The sequence below is a fragment of the Balaenoptera acutorostrata genome, chromosome 1 (assembly GCF_949987535.1).
Source record: "Balaenoptera acutorostrata chromosome 1, mBalAcu1.1, whole genome shotgun sequence".
Lineage (NCBI taxonomy): Eukaryota > Metazoa > Chordata > Mammalia > Artiodactyla > Balaenopteridae > Balaenoptera > Balaenoptera acutorostrata.
Genome location: NC_080064.1, coordinates 162,203,085 through 162,226,378, shown reverse-complemented (window position 1 = coordinate 162,226,378; position 23,294 = coordinate 162,203,085). Strand labels below are relative to the sequence as shown.

The 23,294-nt window shown below is 38.9% G+C and overlaps 1 protein-coding gene and 1 long non-coding RNA gene across 2 annotated transcripts in view; one reads left to right on the top strand and one right to left on the bottom strand.

Moving 5' to 3' along the window:
- The window catches only part of LOC114238627 (uncharacterized), a 312,107-nt gene that overhangs the window by 186,003 nt on the left and 102,810 nt on the right, over nucleotides 1-23,294 (top strand).
- LOC130707414 (uncharacterized) overlaps nucleotides 13,866-23,294 on the bottom strand; it is a 38,207-nt gene continuing 28,778 nt past the window's right edge. Inside the window, exons 2-3 of the long non-coding RNA XR_009007311.1 lie at nucleotides 14,132-14,281; nucleotides 13,866-13,945 (exon numbers count right to left, since the gene is read on the bottom strand). This is a non-coding gene — a long non-coding RNA (uncharacterized LOC130707414). The remainder of the gene's footprint in view (nucleotides 13,946-14,131; nucleotides 14,282-23,294) is intronic.

Here is a 23,294-nt window from a genome sequence, read left to right as displayed (position 1 = left end):
TCTTTGTGTTCCATCAGAGCTATTTAATAGAAGGGAGAAACACACATTTCTCTTAATATCATAGTGAACAAATTTTCCATTATGTATAGATCACTTTAATATGTTCAGGGAATTTCAGGTATAGGGTCTGTGCCCCTAAAGGGCTGTTGATCTAGTTGAGAAGGATCAAAGAACACCTAAAAGGAAATATAACAATTCTCAGGAGCATAGAAGAGGTCCTGTATAAATAAGCCAGACACTAGTTATCAGAGTTGAGTTCCTAACTAATTAAAGATGACCAGAGTGTTTTAAGAAATCTTTTAGAAGTGGACTTTCTCCCATTCTTAAAGAAATGTTAATTCTTAGAACTTCAGAAGTCAAGAGGAAAGACCTTCCACAGAAGAGTAACTGTGGCCAGTTATATACAGGTGTCACTTAAGTCACAGGTCTAAGTGATTTTCAGGGTACGGTAAGTATCATTCTGGCTCAAATCAAGTTTTGGGAAAGGCAGAATTTGGAGATGAGGATGGAGTTGATAAGGCCCAGATCGTGGAAGGTGTTGCTAGAATTCCAGGCCAAATACGTGCACTGTATCCTGTAGACAGTCGACATCAATTAAGACTTCTGTGCCTTAAGAGAAGTGATGTGTTTAAGGGAGAAGCGTGGATGGAGGGAAGGCATGGAATCTAGTCAGCACATCACTGTGGATTTTTCAAGGGTCGAACAGTGAGGATCCACACGAGAGTGATGGCAGTAGGCCTAGAAAGAGATGGACTTGAGAAGCATTTCAGAGGCAGAGTTCACCCCCCTCAGAGCCTGACGGGATTTGGGAATATTATTGGAAGGAGTAATAATCACTTCATCAGAAAAATCAGTGGAGCCGTCCACTGCAATTGATTAATCCTTGTGTGCCATCAATCTCTATTTCTGAACAACAGAGCCAAGATGACTTGGGAGAGTGAAATTTTGTCTTCTGTGGTTGGTGACCTGCCCCCAAATGGCTTGATTAATAATGAGACATTCTGCTTCCTCAAGAGGACAATGAGGGAATGGCATTGTTGAGAACTTCAGGTGTTGACTAGAGATGAGAACTATCTGAGGGAAGCCTTTTTTCTAAGGGGCGTGGCTTTATCATAACATTACCTGGACGTGTGGGCTAAGGTCCTTCTGCATCTCCTTTCCCCTCACCTGGTAACAACACACAAGGCTGCGACCAATGGTATATTTGATTGGATGTATGGAATAATTACTGTATGTGGCCCTCAATATTGTACCTCTTTGTCAAGCCTTTTAAGCACATATCACTAGGATGTATCTTTTAGTACTATATGAGGTAGGCAGGCATACTTTTCCAATGAAACTTAAAGAAAAGAAAATTATTGAAATCGAATAATACATTGGATTTTTGCCCAACTGGATAGGGTAGGTCAAGGTTAGTGCTTTGAGTGCTTTAGACTAGAATAAGTATGCAAAATTTTATACATAAATCTCACTTATATGCCACTTACAGTGAGTTTCTGCTGTGGATACATATCCAGGGCTGCTTCCAGTCTAATCCATATTCATTGGCTGATGTAAAAGCAAAATAAGATGGGAGTCTTCATTGGAAAACACCCTGCATCTTGACATCTGGTGTCCAAACTTTATGTCAATATTGATACTATCTCAAGGAATAGCAGATTTCAGATTGGTGAGCCAAACGTGTTTAAAGATCAGTCCTCTTTTCTGCATCATTCAAAATACTGCTCTGCCTTGAACTATTTTCTGAAAATGGAGGATATTTCAGTAGATGTTCCAAATGGTAACTATAGTCACAGATCAAAGGACCATGGATGAGAGGAGATAACTATCTTATAAAAGTGTACATTCTTGTAAATATTTATATTTTTTGTCCTTGAGGTCAAACACTGTCAACATTTTCCTAGGTCACATATAAGTGATTAAACTCCTTATTCACTTTGTGCCAGAGTGTAATGTGAATGAATTAGAATTAGTGAAGGAAGGATTGACTTATATTATTTAAGTAATTACTCCACCCCACCAAAGTACACACTTACTGTCAAGAGTAGGCCTCATTAGTTCTTTTTCTTGGTTCGACATTAGCTTGGTGGTGTGTCCTTGTCCAAACTCTTTGAGAATAAGAACAATTGAATGAATGAATATAAAAGACTGAGTAGGACTTTCTGGGGGCAGCATAGCATTTAAACTGGCAAATTGGCTCTGTGATGGGCTGATCTAAAATGTATTAAATAGTGATGGTTTACAATTAGAGCTTTATGTATATTAAGTCATTTCATCCTCAAAATTACACTAAGGATTAGGTGCTATTTTTAACCCATTTTGTAGATGAGAAAATTGGGGAACAAAGATATTAAGTAAATTGTTCAGAATCACATGGGTACATTACAGGGCTGGGATTCAAACCAGAAATTGACTTCCCAGCCCAGGCTTTTAAAGACTATATTCTACCATCTGTTACTATAGAGTAGAGCATTCCTAATTATATGAAAAAAACCAATTCTACATGTATGAAGAGCTTTTTCAATATCAAAAGGGCTTATTCTTTAATTTTTGAAACGTTGGGAAGGACCATGAAATGAAGAAGGTTGTATGCTTTGGATCTTCCTGAGTCAGTGTTACGTATTCAAGGTTTCTCTAATTCAAATTGAATGAGCTTTTCAGTTTAAAAACATTTTTAGGTATTTTACTGACTAGATATTGTGAGTTAAATTTGACTCTCTGCTAGCCACATGTATTGGGTGTTCTCTGTGGATTATTCAGTTATCAGGTCATTCTGGGTATCTTTTAACTCTTCAACTAAACAAACCACTCTGTGTCGTGAAAGATGTAATTGAATTTTGATATTAAGCTCAAAAAAGATCATTGGGAAGCTGAAGATACTTCAGAAGAAGGGCCCAAATACATTGCAAATTATTGTTTGTGGTCTTTTGTCCTCTGTCACCAGTCATGCCTTTCAGAATACAGAACTCCTGCTTGGCATTAGCTAGACTCTTGCAGGAAAAAGTTAATGTCCTACCTCTAAAGCTAATATAGCTGCCATATAAGGTGCATGAAACTTATTTGGCAGCCAATGACAGTGAGAGACCTTAATTCCTATTTCTTTGAAGAAGGGAAACAGGAACAATGGTGATCATGGGCTTTTTGATGAATTTGTTACCACCATAGAATGAAGGCGGTCCCAAAAAGTTCTGATATTTTTTCTTTTTTTCTTTAGATAATACTTCAGAATGCATCACTTGACATTTTGTATTTCATATTTTCTATAAATTTCTGATTATAAGAATCTATAATTTCTATAATTATCTTCCTCTCTCATACACATGAGCATGTGTATATACACACACACACAATCAGAACGGTATGATATTAGGAAGTCTTTCACTTTTCTGATTTGATAGTGTTAGACATTTTGTAAAGTCACTAGACAGGAAAACAAGGAAAATAGCTAAGGACTCATATATGGCGTGGCCTATTTATTCCTCATTGGATTTTGTGGTGCTGCATGTCTTGTCAAATGAATTGGCCACCATGAGCCTCAAATTCTGATAGATCCTAACGGGTTCTACTGAATGTGTTTGCCAGTAAATCACTCGTCCCAAGGAAACCAAAGTGACCTGTGTCAATGGCACGGCTACTCTCAGCAGACTTGGTTGTTGACCCCAGGCCACCCATCTTTCCTGAGTACCTACATATATCTCTCCTTGAGAATTTCTGCTGGCCTACTGTTTACTCAAGTGCGTTGAATTTACAGTGATCACACTTAACCTTACACATGTAAGGTAAAGAAAGCAAATCCCACTAATATTTTAGTTTTATGGTCTACACTGGATCGAGGTGCAAAGTGTGAGGGCCCATAGTTTTGAAAATGATTTTCATCAGCTTTCTAAAATGCTGTGAAAAATCAGCTTCATATTTTATATATCAAAATGCTTAAGGACTTGAACTTGCATAAATATTCTAAAAGGTTTTAAATGAAAGTGAGCCACCTATATATATACATATATATGTGGGAGAAGTTATATACATATTCTTTACTTACATATATGTAAATCAGGTGATGTCCATGTGTAAGTGTTTAGCCGAGCAAAATCAGACTTGGTGCTAAAGGAGGCTAAGGTTGCAGACTCAATTCCTATACAGCCTCTTTAGTTAATTCTGTCCTTAATTCATAGATTGAACCCCTGACCCTTGGTCATATTTTGTGTAATATCCCAGCTGGTCCAAAAAGGCAGAGTGAATGAATGAGTGCAACTCACCCCACTATTGGGAAAACAAGCAAATTTATCAGGGTAGATCCATAATGTATCTGTTCTTTTGAGGGCAAGTTTAATTTTACTCTCACATTCAATGTGATTTTGATATTACTATGTAAGTCTTGTTAAAATATGTAAATAGGGCCTTTGCTAAACTGTCTTTATTTAGTGCTCTTTTTTAAGTGATCATAAAATTTTAATGACTATTATTACTGATACTCTAATAAGTACTTCAATGAATTTTTTGATAGTTAAATATAATTTGTATGCTACTCCAGAATCTCAATATGGGGATTTTAATATTGAAACATTACTGTAAAATATTCATGCCATCAGCCTTCCATATTGCTATACCAAAGAATAAATGCATGTTGATTTGAACTTAAATCTTTCTGACAGTCAATGGTTTGGGTATCACAGAATCTTGTAATGCATTAGTCATTCAGCTGAGGGAAAGGGACCTGCATTTTCAGAGTACTAATAAATTGATGTTAAAAACCATTTTATTCTAGCCAAGAAGTCTCCTGCTTTATAGTATAATTTTGGACATAAATGTGGGTTACTTACATAGAGAGATAACCTTAATCTTTCAGTAGCAACAAGTGCCGGGTGAGGTTAAGGCCAAGAGTTGAGCATTTTTGTTATCAAAATGTTATTGGTCTAAACTTAAGGACCACAATATGTGATCATTGCTGAATGTTCAAATAATTGGCATTCTTTTGAATTCCGCTCTGTGATATTATGTTTGCTCACATTGTAAGTCTCCTACACCCCGGAAGTTTTTTTTGTTTTTTTTGTTTTGTTGTTGTTGTTTTTAAAGCAGACCAGCAATTAGTAGGAAAAGTTTCCTCTCCTGCGCCTGTCATTAGCTTGAGACCAAACAAAGCAGCTCATGAGATTGCGTTCATGCTATTTATGTAGACATTAGACACAGGAACAGGTTTTTAACAATATGACTGCTTGGGCTTTATGTTTCACAGCATGAAGCATTTTGTTGATGCTTTATCAATAGTGTCACCTATTTATAAGCTTCAGCCACTGTTCTTTTAGTGACATTCTCAAGTGGTCTCCAGTTTGGTCAACATCAGCCACTTAGATGCACTTGTGTTCTGTTGCTGGAAAAGTTACACGGGAAGATGCGAGCTTTAGCTAAGGAAAGTCTGAGAAATTGTTAGAGGTAGGAAAGTTCACATATAATTAACATATTATAGCAAACATTGAGGACGTTGAAAAGAAACAGATCAGATGAGTTTTATCTTATAAAGATGTCATTTGACAGATACAGAACAGTAGTCTTGCTTGAAAAGATCTCTACATACACTGAGAGTCTTATATTCCATCAAAAGAAGAAAAAGAAAAAAAAAACAAAAAAGCCCTGAGGTGCCAGGAGATCCCTGTGGGGGGAGAGCTGTCTGTGCGTGTATCTCAGGGAATCTTTGGGGGACATTTATCCTCATCTTGGAGGTAGAGGGAAGATTTTAAAGTTCAGAATATTTCTGCCACCTTCCTCTTTCCTCCCCTTGTGCTTACTTCCAGGCAAAGGTGAAAACCTGCTTTATATCCCCTGTGTCTAATAGAGAATCTACATCAAAAGCAGGAAAGTGAGAGAAGAGAGAGGAAAGTGAGGAATAGAGATCAGCTCGTTGCTTTGTGGCAGGTTATAAAATCAGCAAAGGCCTTTGCAGACCCAGGAGCCAGACAGAACTCACAGGAGTAGAAGTAATCTGTTAACAAATGCAGGCCAGTTGGCCACCCCAATGACTGCTGTTTGTCAATCACAATAGGTACAATTCTAACCTATTTGCATTTATAAACAATATGGAGAAAGTGCTAGATGGGATGAAGGGGAAAATAAAAGTCAATCTTTCTAAAATTTTTCACGTGGCATTTTTTGACTTGGGAAGGATTACTGTGAAGAGGACATTTGGCAAACCTGCATTTTCTATTTTTTTATACCCATTTTCCAACTGGTTCAGAGAAGAACATACTTTTATAAAAACTGAAGTATAGGTGATTTACAATATTACGTTAGTTTCATGTGTACACTATGGTGATTTGGTATTTTTACAGATTATACTCCATTAAAAGTTTTTACAACATAATGGCTATAATTCCCTGTGCTATACAGTATATCCTTGTCACTTAACTATTTTATACACAGTAGTTTGTATCTCTTCATCCCATACCCCTAATTTGCCCCTCCCCCTTCCCTCTCCTCTTTCATAACGACTGGGTTATTCTATCTGTGAGTCTGTTTCTGTTTTGCATATACATTCATTTGTATTGTTTTTTTAGATCCCACGTATAAGTGACATGATAGTGTTTGTCTTTCTCTGTCTGGCTTATTTCACTAAGCACGATATTAACTACCAACCTGTTGGTAGGCTTTCAGTGATAACAAAAGCCACTCACACAGCAGGTTAGGGTAACTCTGTGGGAGTTACAGTCTAGAAATCTACAGACACACAGTAGTGGAGCCAAACCCCAATACAGTAAGTCCCCTACATATGAACGAGTTCCTTTCCTAGAGCGCGTTTGTAAGTCCAATTTGTTCATAAGTCCAACAAAGTTAGCCTAGGTACCCAGCTATCACAATTGGCTGTATAGTACCTTACTGTAATAGGTTTATAATACTTTTCACACAAATAATACATAAAAGACAAACAAACACAAGAAATAAAGAAAACATTTTTAATCTTACAGTACAGTACAGTACCTTGAAAAGTACAATAACACAGTATTGATACAACAGCTGGCATATAGGGGCTGGCATCGAGTGAACAGGCAAGAAGAGTTACTGACTGGAGGAGGGAGAGAAGGTGGGAGATGGTAGAGCTGAAGGATCGTCAACGATAGGAGACAGAGGGCAAGCTGCAGTTTCACTCACGCCATACGTGATTAGACATGCGAATGCACGTTCACATCTTTGAAAGTTCGCAACTTGAAGGTTCGTGTGTAGGGGACTTACTGTAGACTTTCTTCTGTGATCATCCACTGCAGCGACCCTCTAGTAACTCCTGACACAGTAGAGCTGCTGGCCATAGACGCTGGATCCCTTTTCGGGGGTGAAACGCCTTTTCCTGGCTGTAGAAAGTAAATCCATGGCTCTTCTTATGTGTTCAGACTGGCTTGAGACCCTGGCTTTAATAGACAAGGTCTGTAGGTCTTGAGGCTCATATTCTCCCTTTCCTCATATGGGTAACAATAGAGTGATGACAGGCATTAAAACCTAGAGAGGCTATAAAGGTCCATCATAATAAGGGTAGATTAGTGTATATCACAATGCCGTGTGCCAAAAATGGAGGTGAAGTTTCTGTCTCAGCTCATTACTCTGAAATCCCATAAACTGGGGTCTACTCTTTAGCCAGCTGGGTTTCTGAAGCCAAGTCATCAACAGGGCTTGTAATCAAGCTGGACAGTTACTTTAAAATGTGGGCAAACAAGTCCAGAGGTAAGGAAATAAACCAGGATGAGCAGAATAACTTGAGCCCATCCACTTTGGCAGATCACAGAGTGAGCTACACAGCAGAAAAACATTTTATGCCCGAGAACCTTAAAGTATAACCCTAAAAAAAAAGTGCTCAAAGAGTCTAGATATACTTTTATTCTTTGTAAACAAAGTTATTTCAGAGTGATTGCCCTGAAGGTTGGCATTACCCTGCCTAAAAGTTTGTGGTCAACAGAAGTCTTTTGGGAAAAGTCTTTAGCCACTTTGACGTAGAAAGTCAACGGCTTTTCCGAAATGTGACAGGCTCGTAAACCCCAAACAGGTCTGAATGGAGTAGAGGGGTGAGAGAATCAATTCTCCCTGTCATTCTAGTAGTTAAAAATATTGGAAACTATCCTCCATCAGTGCCTTGAATCTTTTATTTTCTTCCTTTAAGACTAAGCCACCTATAATAATTCAGCAGATGTTACAATTAAAGCCCACGGAGAGGTCTGTTCATTTATCTGGGCTGTGGGTTCTATCAAACATCCCTCAGTCATTTTCCATAGTCAGTAATTTTTTTTTTTTTTTAACCTGGCAATGATGTCAACTTCAGTAAGTTAAGATGCTATGCTCCCTTTGCTGTTTATGCTTCAGTGCCTTATTAAATGCACCAGCTAAACAGAAAATGTGGTATAAATATGTTTCATGAGTCATTTAAGGATTCAGCCAAGAGACATTGCAATTGACTTTTGAGTCCATTTTTAGAACAAACTCTTTCAAGACTCTCCTCAACGGGAATACTTCCGCCTGTACTAGAACTGACAAGGCTGTATGCATTACTTTATTTTGATACTGACATTTAAACAATAAAATAAAGCCATTTAAAACAAATAGTAGTGCTTTAAGTGTCTGGGCTGTCAAGACATCAAATTATATAACTTGGAAAAAATCAGAATTCATTGTTAATGGTATGCACTTAACACAAAGGGTCGCTGGAGTACTCACCAGATACATATTCAGCTACCATGTTGGCGCTAACAGGCTGTATTCCTTTAGATAGAATTGACTATATTCACTTAAATGGACTTGACTCAAGTACAATCACTGTATTCAAATGTCAAAAAAAAAAAAAAAAAGAGAGAAAGAGGATGTCACAGAGGGTCACAAATTATGTTGGATTTTGACAGATTGTCGCCCTGCTTTACAAGAGCGGTAACATCTCATTTGTCACCGTTTGATCTGTAAGTGCGGGAATGGGAGCGGAAGACCCTCCATCTCCGCCACAATTTAATCGCTCTGAGGCCGACAGTGGTGGTGGGAGCCACCTGCCCGTGCACTGCACTGCTGATCTGTTTTAATTTAATCGTCCGTCAGCTGGATGAAAGCATAAATCGTCTCCTTTTATCTGCAAATGGTGTGTTTTTGTAAAGCAGGGTGTGGAGTCAGGGAGAAAGGACTTCAAATTTCGTGTAGCCTGGACATTGTGGCCCTGTGGAGACACCAGAAGTGATATTTTACTCTACAGGAGTTGCAAACCAAGAAAAGACTCTCTTGGGAAACTTGTGACAGAGCAGGGAAAATAGCAAAAGGAAACCTATTTGGGTTAAGAGGCTAACAATGAAATGAAAGCTTATGAGTGTAATGAGATATCATTCTTAGAAAACGAAAAACAATTCTCCCATTCATATCTATCATCTTTTTTTAAAATTTATTTTTTAATCGAAGTATAGTTGATTTACCATGTCGTGTTAGTTTCGGGCGTATAGCAAAGTGATTCAATTTTACATATATATGTGTGTGTATATATATTCTTTTTCAGATTCTTTTATAGGTTATTACAAAGTATCGAGTGTCATTCCCCATATCTATCATCTTTTAAACAACATTTTGTTGTTGTTAGTGTTGGAACTTTGGCTGCAAGAGAAACAACAGAGGAGAAGGTTAAAGGAGTTTTTTTATATTGCCACTGTGAACGGTCAGCATTATTTTATTTTATTATTTTTATTAAACCACAGTTGATTTACAATATTGTGTTAGTTTCAGGTGTGAATGGGCGGCATTATTAATGCCACCTGAAGTTTTCTGAGCATGATGTGAACAGTAAAAGATGATTTTGTTAAAATTGGGATGTGGAAAGAGGCATGCACTTTTAAATAAAATGAATGACGTGATGATAGAACACAATAAACGTTACATCAAAATAGTTTTTATGAGCCTTTAAGTGGTCTCACAGACAAACATTTTAAGGTGCTTTCCATGTCATTTCATAGTCTTTTTCCCAGAATCACAAATAATATATTTTTATAAATAAAAAGGAAACACTTTATAGCACTTCTGCCAAAAATAAATTGGGTAATGAAGAATTGTCAAAAACACATTCAGTGTCTTGTTTTTAAAACAATAACTTCTTACTGCAGAGATCAAAGCAGTAATACAGGGTTTTATAACCATGAGTATAAACATTTCCACCATTATAAGATATTACCATTATAATAGTGTTTTTATGACTCCTGTAAACAGAAACTTGGGGACATGCTACACATTTTTATACAAAAAGTTTCCAATATTTTTAAAAATTAATAACCAAACTATTTCTAAAGAAGAATCCATTTTGGGAAAAATCCCCAGGAGTAACCCAGAAATTTCCAAAAGACTTCCCCCAGTCCACAGGGAATCACTCCACAAACCAAAGAAAAATTCCCCCTGAAATTGCTTTAGGATCCCATGGAAAGCAGGAACAATTTACAGTTCAATTCGAAAAGCTCCAAATTTCTTCACTGGCAATGGTTCTAATAAAATTACCAGCAGAGGAGAAGGGCCCTGAAGGCCAACTGAGTCATCCTGCTTATTCTGGCCCATGTATTTAGTTGGCTTTCTCCTTCCATAATTCCCATTAATGGCTTTTCTAAGCAGTATTTGCATAGGAAGCATAAAGGTGTCTCTGCCGCGTCCATTTATTAAGTTATTCCACTTTGAGGCCGCAGGCTCAGGGGTAAACATAGCTGAGCTTTTAGGTTCAATAAGTCCCACAAAGCAGTTTTGGAAGAACCTGAATTTTTATAATGGGATTCTGAGGAGTGTCAAATAAATTGTGGTTGTGACACTAATGTTAGTGTGAGGGAAACGAGAGAGCAGAGTATTATGGATTCTTCCCACCTTGTAGAGCTAAGCTCTGCTGATGTATTTGGGCCTAGGACAGACTACACAGAAGAGGGAAGGGAAAGAGGGAAGGAGAAGAAGGAGGTAGAAGAAAGAGGAATGGAGAAAAGAAGATAAAGGGTGTTGTGTTACATTGTGTATGTATTTTGGGAAGTGATGTAGGGCCACCAACAAGTGCCCTTAGGTGCCCTTTACTGTAACTCAGGATGTCTACTCTTCTGCTTCCATTTTACAGCACCTTAGAATTGAATCAGTTCCTCAAAGGCAAGTCCTTCCTACTTTCCTTCTTCCCTTCCTTCCTTCTCCCTTCCTTTCTTTTCAAGCAAGAGTAAATATTCAGAGCATCAAGTTTATAGACTACTGTCATCAGACACCTCCTGGCATTCGTCTTTTTCTAACCCCTCCATCTCTTCAGTTACTAAGCCTAGTGGATTCTACCTACAGAAGATCCTTTGACTGCATCTCTTTCTACTCATCCCCCCTTGCCACTGTATTTTTTTTATTTTTTTGTCTGAGCCATGGGGCATGAGGGATCTTAGTTCCCTGACCGGGGATCAAACCCCTGCCCCCTGCAGTGGAAGTGCAGAGTCTTAACCACTGGACCACCAGGGAAGTCTCCCCTTGCTGCTACTTTAGTATAGATTGTTTTCCTTTATCACCCAGGCTATGAAGTAATCTCCATTGGTCTATGTGTCTACGGTGCCTTCTGTTCCGGACTTTCGCACTGCACAGGATAAAGTCCAAACCCCCTACCAGTTGTCTAAGCGGCCATTCACACTTAGAACCCAGTTGACCTCCCTGGCCTCCTTCAGCTGCGGTATGTTTTAGCCACCCCGCTCTTCTCACGACTGCTGGCACGTCGCAGGCTCTCCATGCCTCCGTGTCTCTGCTTAGTCATTCTCTCAACCTGGAGTGCCCTTCTCACCTGTGTCTTTGCCTAGAGAAATTCAACACGTCTCAAAGAAATCACTTCCATTTTGTGAAGACTTCCTGAATCCTCTGGCAGAATTAATTGTTTCTTGCTCTACATTCCCATAGGTTTTTTTTTTTTTACATACCTCTAGTGTAGTACAAAATATATTACAGTGAGTTATTAAAAAGAGTCCCCCAGTGGATTCTGGGCCCTTGAAGGCAGGCAATAAGTTTTATTCTTGTCTGACCTCCTCTCTTCCTGCCCCTAAACCCAGCATAGTGTTTGTGACCTGAGTCCATTTTCCATCAGTATTGATGATAAACTCATTGGCAAGGGTTATTCCAGGAAGTTTCTTTGGAGGCTTAACTTGAATTTGTGCGTGCGTGTGTGTGTGTGTGTGTGTGTGTGTGTGTTTATAGGTGCATTATATTTGTTAGTAGGCTTAATATTTATATATACTCATGAGATTTTATCTCTAGTGACTAGGCTAGGCTCTTTATACCAGTTGAATTTATCCTTCAGGCTCGTCTAAGACAATCTGGCGATTGATTTCTGTGACAAGGAAACACAAGGAAGAGAGAGACAGAGAGAAAGAAGACCCTACCATTTATATTAAGGACCTACTGTGTGCCAAACTTGGTCCTAGATGCTTTTTATAATCTTAGTTATATCCCTCAGAGGCAGTAAAACAGCTAGATCCCAGTTCTACCACTTTTGTTTGAGAAAACCTGGGCATTTACTTAGCCACTATGTGCTCTGTTGCCTTTGCTTTTTTCCTCATAGGATTGGTGTAAGGAATAAGTTAGTAAATGTAAAGATCTTAAGACAATGCTTTGCACCTGATAAGTACTCAGTACTGCAAACAGATTGTGTGTGTGTGTGTGTGTGTGTGTGTGTGTGTATTTCAGCAGCACTTACTATCCTCATATCCTTAGAGATAGAGTGTTTGGGTATCCTGCCCAAAGTCACATAGATAGTAAGTGGCAGAGCTGAACATGGGGTGGTGGGAACCAAATTCACCGCTTTAGGCACTTACAGCACACCTCTCTCTCCAGCATTCATGTTTAGAGCCTGTCCTAATCATTAGTAAGGAGATGCAGAAGAAAAACAAATTAACATGGTCTTATCATGCTGTAGCTAAATCAAATGAAGAAAAAAAAAGAAATACTCCTCTAAATATCCTTTAAATGCCTTCAAGGCCCCATAAGCTACATTGACTTAACTTACTACAGAGATGGGTAAATTAGGCAAGGATAAAGTTGGTTGATGGGGATCTGTAAGCCTGTAGTTTTCTAAACTCAATGGTGAATCCTGCCAACAACTGGAATTCTGGTTTGGGAGACGGCAGCATCTTTAGGATCATTTTGGAACCTGGAGCAAAAGAAAATATACACATTGAATTTTGTACAATTATGTAGACTTTAAGGGCACTTGATGTTTTTAAAGATTATAAGTCTATTTTAATAACTTATATTTCTATTTCTAAGTGTGTGACCTTTACATTGAAGGCACATCTACTATTGTACATTCCGCTCTGTACCAAATACTGGACAGGGAAATAAATGAGGGCTAGGCCCTTCTGTGACAGTGAACTTCACTTTCGTAGAGACTGATCAATCTTGAGAGGTGATAAATGCCGGTGGAAAGGTACAGTAAGCCATCATATATTAAATATGGAAAAGTACTTTTAAATAATACTGAAATGTGCAAAATATAACCTGACAGCCACCACCAAATAGAATTGTGGGCCCAGATTTTGTTTGACAGTATTAGCGACTAATGAAGATTTTGACAGGAAATGCCAGCATACACAACATACACGTTAGCTAGTGTATCAATAATAAGGTTATTTTTATATTTGTGTCTCCTATCTTTTCATGGCAGATTATTTTAAGAAAAAAGTAGGCTTGTTACTTCTAAAATGGATTTCGGTGAAGATTATGTCCTGAATCCCAGAGTATTCTGTTTTATTGAACCTGATTAAAAGCGTTAGGGATCCTACTCGGCATTTTTTCACAAAACAGATCTTGCGGAAACATGAAAACCTCAGTTGTTGTTTTTGTGATTTCTGGATAGAAGTAAGAATGTAGGAGTATCAGAGTCTGCACCCACCTGGAGGTCAGGACTCTGCAGCAGAAGCTGTGTCAAGGACGAAGCGCAGTCTCCCAGGTAGACGCCATCAAAGGTTCCCTAGAGACAAGTACACACTAAGTGTTGGCTTCCTTGAGAAAAGATCTGTGTTCTCCTCATTTGATGTTTATGTGCCAGGCATTGTGCTGGGTTTTAAATATACAATAGCAAACAAAAGCTAGTATGACCCAGTTTCTGAGAAAAAGTTGATAATCTCATGCATAATAATCTCAGGAGTAAGTGTACCTGAAACTTCTAGGTAGCAGAGTAGATGGTGCTATCAAGTACATGTAATAGATGAAAAAGCACAGCTTGTTTGAACATCTGATGTTCTACACATTACAAACACCCATTTGTAATAGATTTGTCACAAAGAGGTAGCTTTCATTGGAGATTCTAGAATGCAAGAGAGAAGGTGAAAGAAAATTCAAAACCAATAACTAGGGGAGATATTCCAGTCCTGCAAATTCCTCTGAGCAATACAGAGGACATCTATGTTATTTGTTTGTGTAACTCTCAGAAGATACAGTCCCTCCTGTGTTTTGTTTTGTTTTGTTTCCTAGAGTATTCTGGATATTACTAATTTCAGAGGTGTTTTGTGGACTAGAGGAAATTGGTAAAGGTGTTCTTGGAACAAGGTGCAATCTGATTGCTTCATTAGATTTTAATAATATGCTTGGTGATTTCTGCTATTTTAAATGAGCTCCAATCCCCATTGAACCATCAGACTTGGGAACTGTGTAACTGTGTCTGTGGTTGGGAGACGGGTTAAGCTAAAGGTGGCAGCCCATCGGTTGTAGAACCAAATATAGAACACTGGCTTCTGAGTTCAGTGTCTGGGCCCTAGACACAAGGGCCCGGTAATGTTGTCCAGCCCCACCGTTTCTGTGAATTGAACCCCCGGAACTCCAGGGAGGATTAGGTACGATTTGGTGAATCTATGATTCCCTAAGAAGGTCTTCGGATGTCTAAAAATATCTTCCTTTTCTCTCTTGACACTTAGAGGAAATCTACTGCATGATCCCCTCAGAAAGAGGACTGAAATGAATTTATGACCTGAATGCCTATATTAAATATCTGCCCTAAAAACAATGAGACCAGGGCAACTATGCATATGTGAAATATGCATTGTTTCGGGAGAACATTTTCAGAATCTGCAGTCATGACAAAAGCAATAAAGGAGGATAATATTTAAGTTGATAAAAGATGCAAACATGGCTTTATTGGGTTTCTAAATTCAAATTAAAAGAATAAATATTTCATCAGTGATACTAATTAAAGATTGGTCAAAGATTTGTCTGTGTCTCCTATAGCAAATACCAATCAGAACTGATTAAGAGAAGTAACATTTATTGGACTGCTCAGTTCATAATACTATGAAGTCTGTTTTACTGAGTAATGGTTATTTGATTATTACTTGATTTTCAAATGACATTAGTACTCCATGCCATTTTGCTCTTTCCACAGAGCTAAGTTTGGATCTGGGCATGGGGGTAGTAATGCTTTGGGATGATTAATTCTATAAGCCGGGGTTATAGTGGTTTTGTGTGGATATGTGTGGTTTTAGTGTCTTCATCTGGTTCCATCCTTGCTTTAAAAAAAGCCGATTTAAAAATTGATTGAAAGGACTCTGATATTCAGGCACTTAGCATTTGATCATCATAGTCACATGTTTCTTTTCCATTTTGTTTAAATATTTATACATCTCATTAGATGCAAGATTCTGATAAAATAGTTTGTGCACTCAGTAATAAGGGCTATTGCGGAAATAGAGAATGGAGAAGATGATGTAAAATGAAGGCCATGGTCACTGGCTTGGGTCTCCTGTATATCAGAATGGGGCTGCTCAGTGGTAGGGTCCAGGGGTTGGTCTTTCAGAAGTAGGTGTGAATATGTACACATAGGGTTTATGTTGTACCTTCTTTCTGTCCAGTTTCATTCTTTAGATTTTGAAGCATGTAAATTGCCAGGAAACCATCCACTCTGTCCACCTTTCCAGACCATCGTGTTTGCTCTAGATTTCCTTACTTCTTGGCTTTGTAAGAAAGACTGATGCAAAAAAATGTTTTTGCTTGTCCGCATAATAAATATAAACAAGTGAATCAGAGGTCACCATGATGTAGCCTCATGTCAACCTTTGTCGCCAGTTTTTTCAGTATGTAACTCCACTTTTCTCAAGGTCAGGGTCATGGGCAGGTGGGGATGTGGTCAGCGTTGAGATGGGACTATCTTGAACCCTCTCAGGAGTCCACATGTGATCAGAATAGACTAGAGATTTCCTTTATGCTCTCTAGGTAACATGCTTTCATGAATGTAGAAATTCTTTACGGTTTCCTAAGGACAACAAAACCATTATGGATTCAGTGGCTCTCGTATAACGAGAGGGTTCTCTCTGAACAACCTCTTTCAAAGAAGATCTACAGAACCATCTGTGGATTTATCTAACGATAAATCCTCTTTCTCTGTTAACCAGATGGAAAGTACTAGAGCACTGTGACAACTCTTCCTTCCCCCTCAACAGTTGGGCTGTGCGTGCACGTAGACACATGTCTACTTGCAGCTGTCTTTGTGAGCAAATCTATGAAACAATGAAGAGTTAAAACAATTCTCCGAATGGCCTGGGCATGCTGCTCCCACTCTGTATGTATGTGTTACATACCAGGTACATTAAAATTCACATTTAAATTTCAAATGAGTTAAATACACCATTGCTTTCAAATAAGTGACTGATTTTTGTTCCTCTCATGTTATATTAATATTAATATTATGGAATCCTGTAGCCTGGCATTCCTTGCTGACTATCTGATAATTGGGTCGGTGGGGGAGGACTGAGGGTCATCTTGTTTAGCTTATCTCTGCAAGAGAAAGAGGGCCCCATAATAAGGGAAAGCGGCAATAAAATGGTAACAAAAAAATTGAAAAGAAGATTTAATCTCTGGCCAATTTGAAACATATCCCAGGGAATCCATAGAGAAAAAGATAAAGTGTGACTATGAGTAAGTTAACTAAACACATTACACTGTGAGAGCAAATGGAGTTAGTCCATTGTACATGTTTAATTTCCTATTAGTCTCTGGCGTTTACTACCACGCCTGAGTTGGGGCATCTGTAAATTCAGTTAAATACAGTGCATTGTCTAAACATATCACAGCTCCAATCAGTCACCCCAGCTGCTGATAAGAAGCCTCTTGTATTATTGAATCTACAATGGGGAGGCTCTGCAGGCACCAAGATAACAGCTAGGTATTTCACTTTTAAGTATGGAAAGAAAGGAAGAAAAAAAAAAGGAACCTAGCTGCTTGCCTTTGCTTTTACAGCTCTGACATTTATTACCACTCTCAGATCTGCTATACACTAGTGATGTGATTTTGGTTTCGGATGTATTATGTCTTTCTTTGGTTTTAACTTAAACTCTGTGAATCAAAGAGAAGGAAGGAGAGCAGGGGCAGCAAAGCGGTACAAACAAACCAGAAGATCAGCTTTTCCCTTCCTATGAAAATAACAGCAACTTCTTCAGAAGATGTTTTTGTGTTTTGTTTTGTTTCATTTTTTTAATCTAAGCTCTCTTTATTGATTTGTGCTTTTCTTCCAGGCTGGGTACATAAGGATGAAACCCAGTCTTTCCCTTACTTTTCTTTTTCATAGTTTCATTGAAATTTTTAGTAGAGGTCCTCTAATGATTGATCTCAGAAAGCAAATCGCTTTGACCCTAATGAACTAGAGGGCAAGTCTGTGCATAATCTAGCAAATGCCTTTCCCAAGTTCCACATACGATTTTTCGTTCCTATTGTTATTATTATTTTATTTAGTCTTCATATTACGTTACTTATTATGTTACTTATATTATACCAATCTTTCCACTTTTGGTGACAGTATAGATATATAGAAATGTTTTTAGATATAATGCTATCTTTCATTTTAAACACTTCTTTTGCAAGGGAGATGGGAATGGTGCCTCTCATTCCTGAGAATTATTCATATACCATTTTCTAAAATCTTATTCAGATACTGGCTATTATGTTGTGTGGAAATCACAGTAATACCTGTTTTGCACTTTGTTTTTTAATAGAATGATTGATAATCTTTTGCAAACTGCACCATATGTCCAACATTCACATATTTGTGAAAGTACGAATCGCATTGCCTTCATTTGATTTTATGAGTTTATATTTCCTCTTTCCCAAACAGATGTTTTACTACAGCTGCTATTTGTTTAGTAAATTGGTTCACAGGCAATAGTTCTGTTTTCATATAACATTAAGGATCTGACCAAAAACGTTAATGGGAAAAAAAAGAAAAAGAAGAAGAAGAAGAAAAGAACAAGTAACTTCTTTATCAAGTTCCTGTTTGAGCTTTGTTTCTTGGTTACGTTTTTTTTGGCCTAGTTTTGTGCCGTGCTTCTCTTTACAATAGCGGCCTCCTTGTACACACATATGCATCCGCCCCTCACATACAGGCATCTCCCCCCGCCCTTCCATCCACCTGTCCTCCTGGTAACAAGCCAAAGCAGCCCTAAGGCCACAGGGGTAGGGTTTCAGTATATTCCAAAGATGTAGTTATCCTGCACAGAAACACTACTGTGTCTTTGGTGACAAACAGCGATATAATTTGCCTTTTTAAAGTGAAAAGGTCAAGAGTAATGGTTTAGATCAAGGAGCAACAGCTAAATATTTTAGGTGATACAGGTCATGGAAAACAGTGTAAATGCGGAAGTTAGCGGGTGAACGCTAGGTATTAGAAACGGATTATTGGCTCATGCAAGTGACCCGATCCCTTTCTAATGCCCCAGGATGCACTTCTATAGAAAGCTTACTGTTTCTTAGAGATGAGGTTGATGATCCAGTTATGAAAGCCTGCTTAAGCCTAGTGCCCTTTATCAAGCTATTGTCTCTCAGCTCTAAGCCCACTCTTTTTTGTGTGTGTGATGTGGTGGCTGGGATTCTAGGCAGGAGGAGAGAGAAGAAATTGGATCTTTATGTTTGCTTCCTGTTGACTTTTTCCTGACAGTGCCATCCCATCAAAGACCCTTTGTCCTGGCATTGACAGTTGGCTCCGTTTCTAGCTCTTTCTGGCACTCCCGCTCAAGCCCCATTAGCATAAGCTCAGAGGTCTGAGTCTTAGTCCAGTGGGGACCTCTTTGCTGGGCTTCCAGATTCTGATAGTACTGAATCTTCCTTGTGCTCCCACAGTTTCCAGAAGCTTCCTGCAGTTAGGATCTCTGCCCTATTTTTGCTCTTGCAGTTCTCCAACACCCTTTGAACCAGTTTCTCATATTAAATTCTCCCTGTTGAAATGCCTAGTATGGTTTCTGTCTTCCCATCTGGACTCTGACAAAAGTAGAACAACAATTTCCTCCTTTATATGCATTATTTCTCTTAATGTCACATCCTCATTTCCTCACTGGGTGGTAGAATTTGTAACCAGAATGTTATGGCATAAATTAAAGAATTTTCTGTTTTCTTTATTGGAAATCTCAGCGTTTTATAGAATCGTTTGAAAATGACTGAGATCGCTGAATCACTGTGCTTGCGTTTCATTTCTTATATGTCTGTGACTTAAACTGATTTGCAGCCGGTGATCTTTTGTGGAGTATTCACAGGCTCCTTAGCATTCAATAGTGTCTTTTTATGGTGAGGATTAAATAGAAATCTATCTTCATCCGGCAAGTAGTCAAACCAGATAAAGCAGATAGGTAAATAAAGTTATAACAAATATTTGCAAACTACTTCAGTGAAAATTAGGGTCGATTCATGGATTGTGTCAGTCTTTTGGAGAATGGATGAATAAGATACATTTTGAAAAAGTTTGTGTAGAATGTGGGCTTTGAGTTACATGTTAAAGTAAGCAGAGGAGTTTAGTGTGAAAAATGAACAAGAGGAACTATTAATGAAAATTAAATGATATTTAAGAACTACATAGATTAATTTCCTTTAAAAATGTCATTCAGTATACACAATGATTAAAATGGGATTTTAAGTGATATCAAATATAAAAGCAAGACATTAATGTGCTTATTCTGATTAATATAGATAGTGGCTAAATTCAGTAATTCAAAAAGATAATGCTTTGAAATCTTTATTATCAGATTTTGCTATCTGTAGCAACCAAATTAAAGATTATCTCCACCTATTGTTTTCTTTCGTGCTATATAGATGTAGTTTAACACCATTATGATACAGCTGAAAAATTATTTTGTCTTCATTTTCTTCATGTATACAATGAAAACAATGTCAGATTATTGATCAGTTACTAAAGACAAATTTAAATTTACAGCAAGTTTACATTTATTTCCTGAACCTTGAACATGAGGAAATCATTTCAGTGTCCTGTTAAGCTGGGAAGATGTTACTCAGCTAGGTAATTCATTGGATCATCATTTTGAAAACTTGGTTCATCTAGACTGTCAGAGAAATTCTTGCACAGTTTTAGAATAATCCCTGCAGAACTTCTCTCCATTGCACTGAATCAGCAATCCACTTGGGAACGTTTAACCTGGAATAGATAACCCAGAGAGGCCTGGCATTAAAATGGCCAAAGTGTTCCAGGTCAGGGTAGGGATTAGTCGGACACAATGGTTCATGGAAAAATTTTATTAGCACCTGTTATAGTTGGCCCTAGCTCTGATTTTCTTATCCCAGCCTTCTTGTTTGAAAAGTGCAAAGATTATATTTGGTGTTGAAGAATATTTGCTTTCACAAGCCAAATTTTATTTTTTGCATTATGTTTCATCACAAAAGCTGGTATGTACCTAGAATAGTCACAAGCCTTGGCAGGCTCACGACAAGCTAGGTAGGGTCTGAGAACGTTTAGACTCCTCGGGAAAATGTAATGGAAAAGGAATCACATTCCTCTTGGCATAGCCAGGCATAGCCAGGCCCTCCTCATCCTTTCCACTAATCATTATGAAATCCCTACAGATGTCAAAGGCTCATTCAAGCCAGCACTTTCTGTGCTAACGCAGATGATAGCCTTCACTGTGTGTTAAACAATTACTCTATTTGAAAGCACCAGGAGTTTAAGCAGAACGCAAAAAGACTAGGACTGATTCAGACATTTTCATACATGTTTATCTTATGTTTACTTACTAGCTGTGTGACCTTAGGCAAGTCATTCACCCATTTTGAGCCTTCATTTATTTCTTTGTTAAATGAAGGCATTTTAGTAATCTCCCAAGGGCCCGTTTCAGTTGTAAGGGCTTTGAATAGATTTCAGTTTTTAAAATTATGCGGGGTACTGAAAAATTTTCTAGAATTTTATGAAGTCTGCTACAGAAAGTCTGGCAGATTCATAATAGTTAAGGGGCCATATAACACGATACTTTTTTTTGGGGGGGTGGGTCATGACGCAAGTCACTTCTTTCTGTGTCTTTATTTTCCCTTCTAAATTGTAGGTAGTAATATCTGCCTCCTGTTGTGGTGATTAATGAAATAATTTTCCAACCTGGGGGCACGGGGGGTGTGGGCACAACAGCTATGACAAGGGACATGGGAAACAAGCCACTGAAGAGAAAGCGGCTGCGAAGTGCTAACTTGCAGTAAACCTGTAACTCCCAAACCCACCACATTCTTGCCCTAAATAAAAGTCCATCCTTGCTTATTCCATTTGAAGTCGTGTTTCTCTGTCCGAACCCAAACAGGTCATGAGAATGAATACTGTTTAGTAAATGTTTTCAGTCACAGATCCCCTTGTTTCCCCATAACACTCGAGATGTGTTCCGTATAGTTTTGGTCTCCAGTTTTCTGGGAGATCCTCTCCTTCCCTGTTCTGCGTTTGTGTTTTGCCTCTAAGGTTGGCTCCCGATGCGGTGGCTCCGAGGCGCCCCGGACGGACGCACGTGTGCGGAGGGGAGGCCCCAGGGCGGCGGCGGGGTGCGCGGGCTGCCGGCCAGGGCTCCTTCCCAGGGCGGCCCCTCCACCCAGCAGAGCCCCTGGCCCCGCGCCCATCTGGGGCGGGCCGACAGCCTGCGGGGGGCCGGGGGGCCGCGAGGGGGGGCGGGAGGCCGAGCTGGCAGTCGGAGCCGAGCATCCCCCGCCCGCATCTGCAGCCGCCGTGTCCCTCGACCCGCATCCCGCATCCCTGATCCCTCATCCCTCATCCCTCATCCCGCCTCCCTTCTCCCGCCTCCGCTGGCCGGCTTGGGAGGCCTCTGCGAAGCCCTTAACGACCTCCGCGAGTCAACTCCCAGCGGAGAATTGGGGAGGGACGCAGAAGCAGCTTTTTCTCCCTCATCATTTGAGAGGCTATTCTGTCTTTAACAATCTGCGCTCCGAAGGGAGAGCTTGAAGTGAATATATCCGTCAAAGAAACAGGATGCATCCTGTGTACAAGCAGAACGCCTCCGTTCTGTTTTCTGACACCTGCTTGAAGGCCGTTCGTTCTGTGTTGGTTACTCTCGATGTGCATACATTTAAACAATTGAATTAAATAAGGAAATCTAGCTGAAAGTGACATGATCCTTTATTCTAAAGTTCTTTCACAGGACTTGGGGTAAAGTCAGTAATCCCATAGACCCCAAAAGTAGATTTTGTGGAGAGAATTCTATCTTTTCTTTTTTTTTTTAAATAGACATTATTTTTTTAAAGTAGTTTGAGGTTCACAGCAAAATTGAGTGGAAGGCACAGAGTTCCCATATATTCCCTCCCCCACTATCAACACCTGGCACAGGAGTTATATATTTGTTACGATAGACCTACACTGACACACACTGACACATCACGATCACCCAAAGTTCATATTGACATTGGGGTTCATGCTTAGTGTTCTCTGGGTTTATCTACCATTCCAGGATCACACAGAATAGTTTCACTGCCCTAAAAACTTCTGTGTTTCACCCATTTATTCCCTCCTCCTTAATCCCTGGCCCAAGGTAGCTTTTTTAAAATAACGGAGAAGTTTCTCCCTAATTAGTTGCTTGTTTTCCTTATGGGCTTCTTCTGCCTCATAGAGAAGACAGTGTAGCATGAAGCGTTCTTTCACGAGTTAGGTTTTGTTAGCAGGGACTATTAGTGTGTGTGTGACTTCCTAATCCCCCTTCTGCTTGAGGGGCATCTTCAGCCCAACCAGTTTTAATTAAGAGGGAAATGCTCATATAATTTTGGTACACTGATTACAGGCAAAGCCTAAGCAGAAGTCAGTTTGGATTCCCAAGGGATTTCAGTGTTAAAAATGCGTAGGGTACCTTTCCCTTTTCTTTCTTCTTCTTTCTTTTTTTTCCTTTAATTCTCCTCCTCTATGAACTCCAGATAAGCAGCAGACCCGAGCCAGATTTCATTACTATCACGCACTCTTCATGGTCATCTTTTAATATTTGAAAGGATCATTTGTTAACTGGAAATGGTCAATTTTTTTTTCTTTGGCTTTTGAAATATAATTTTCAATTTTTAATTTGATTCATTTAGATGAAATCATT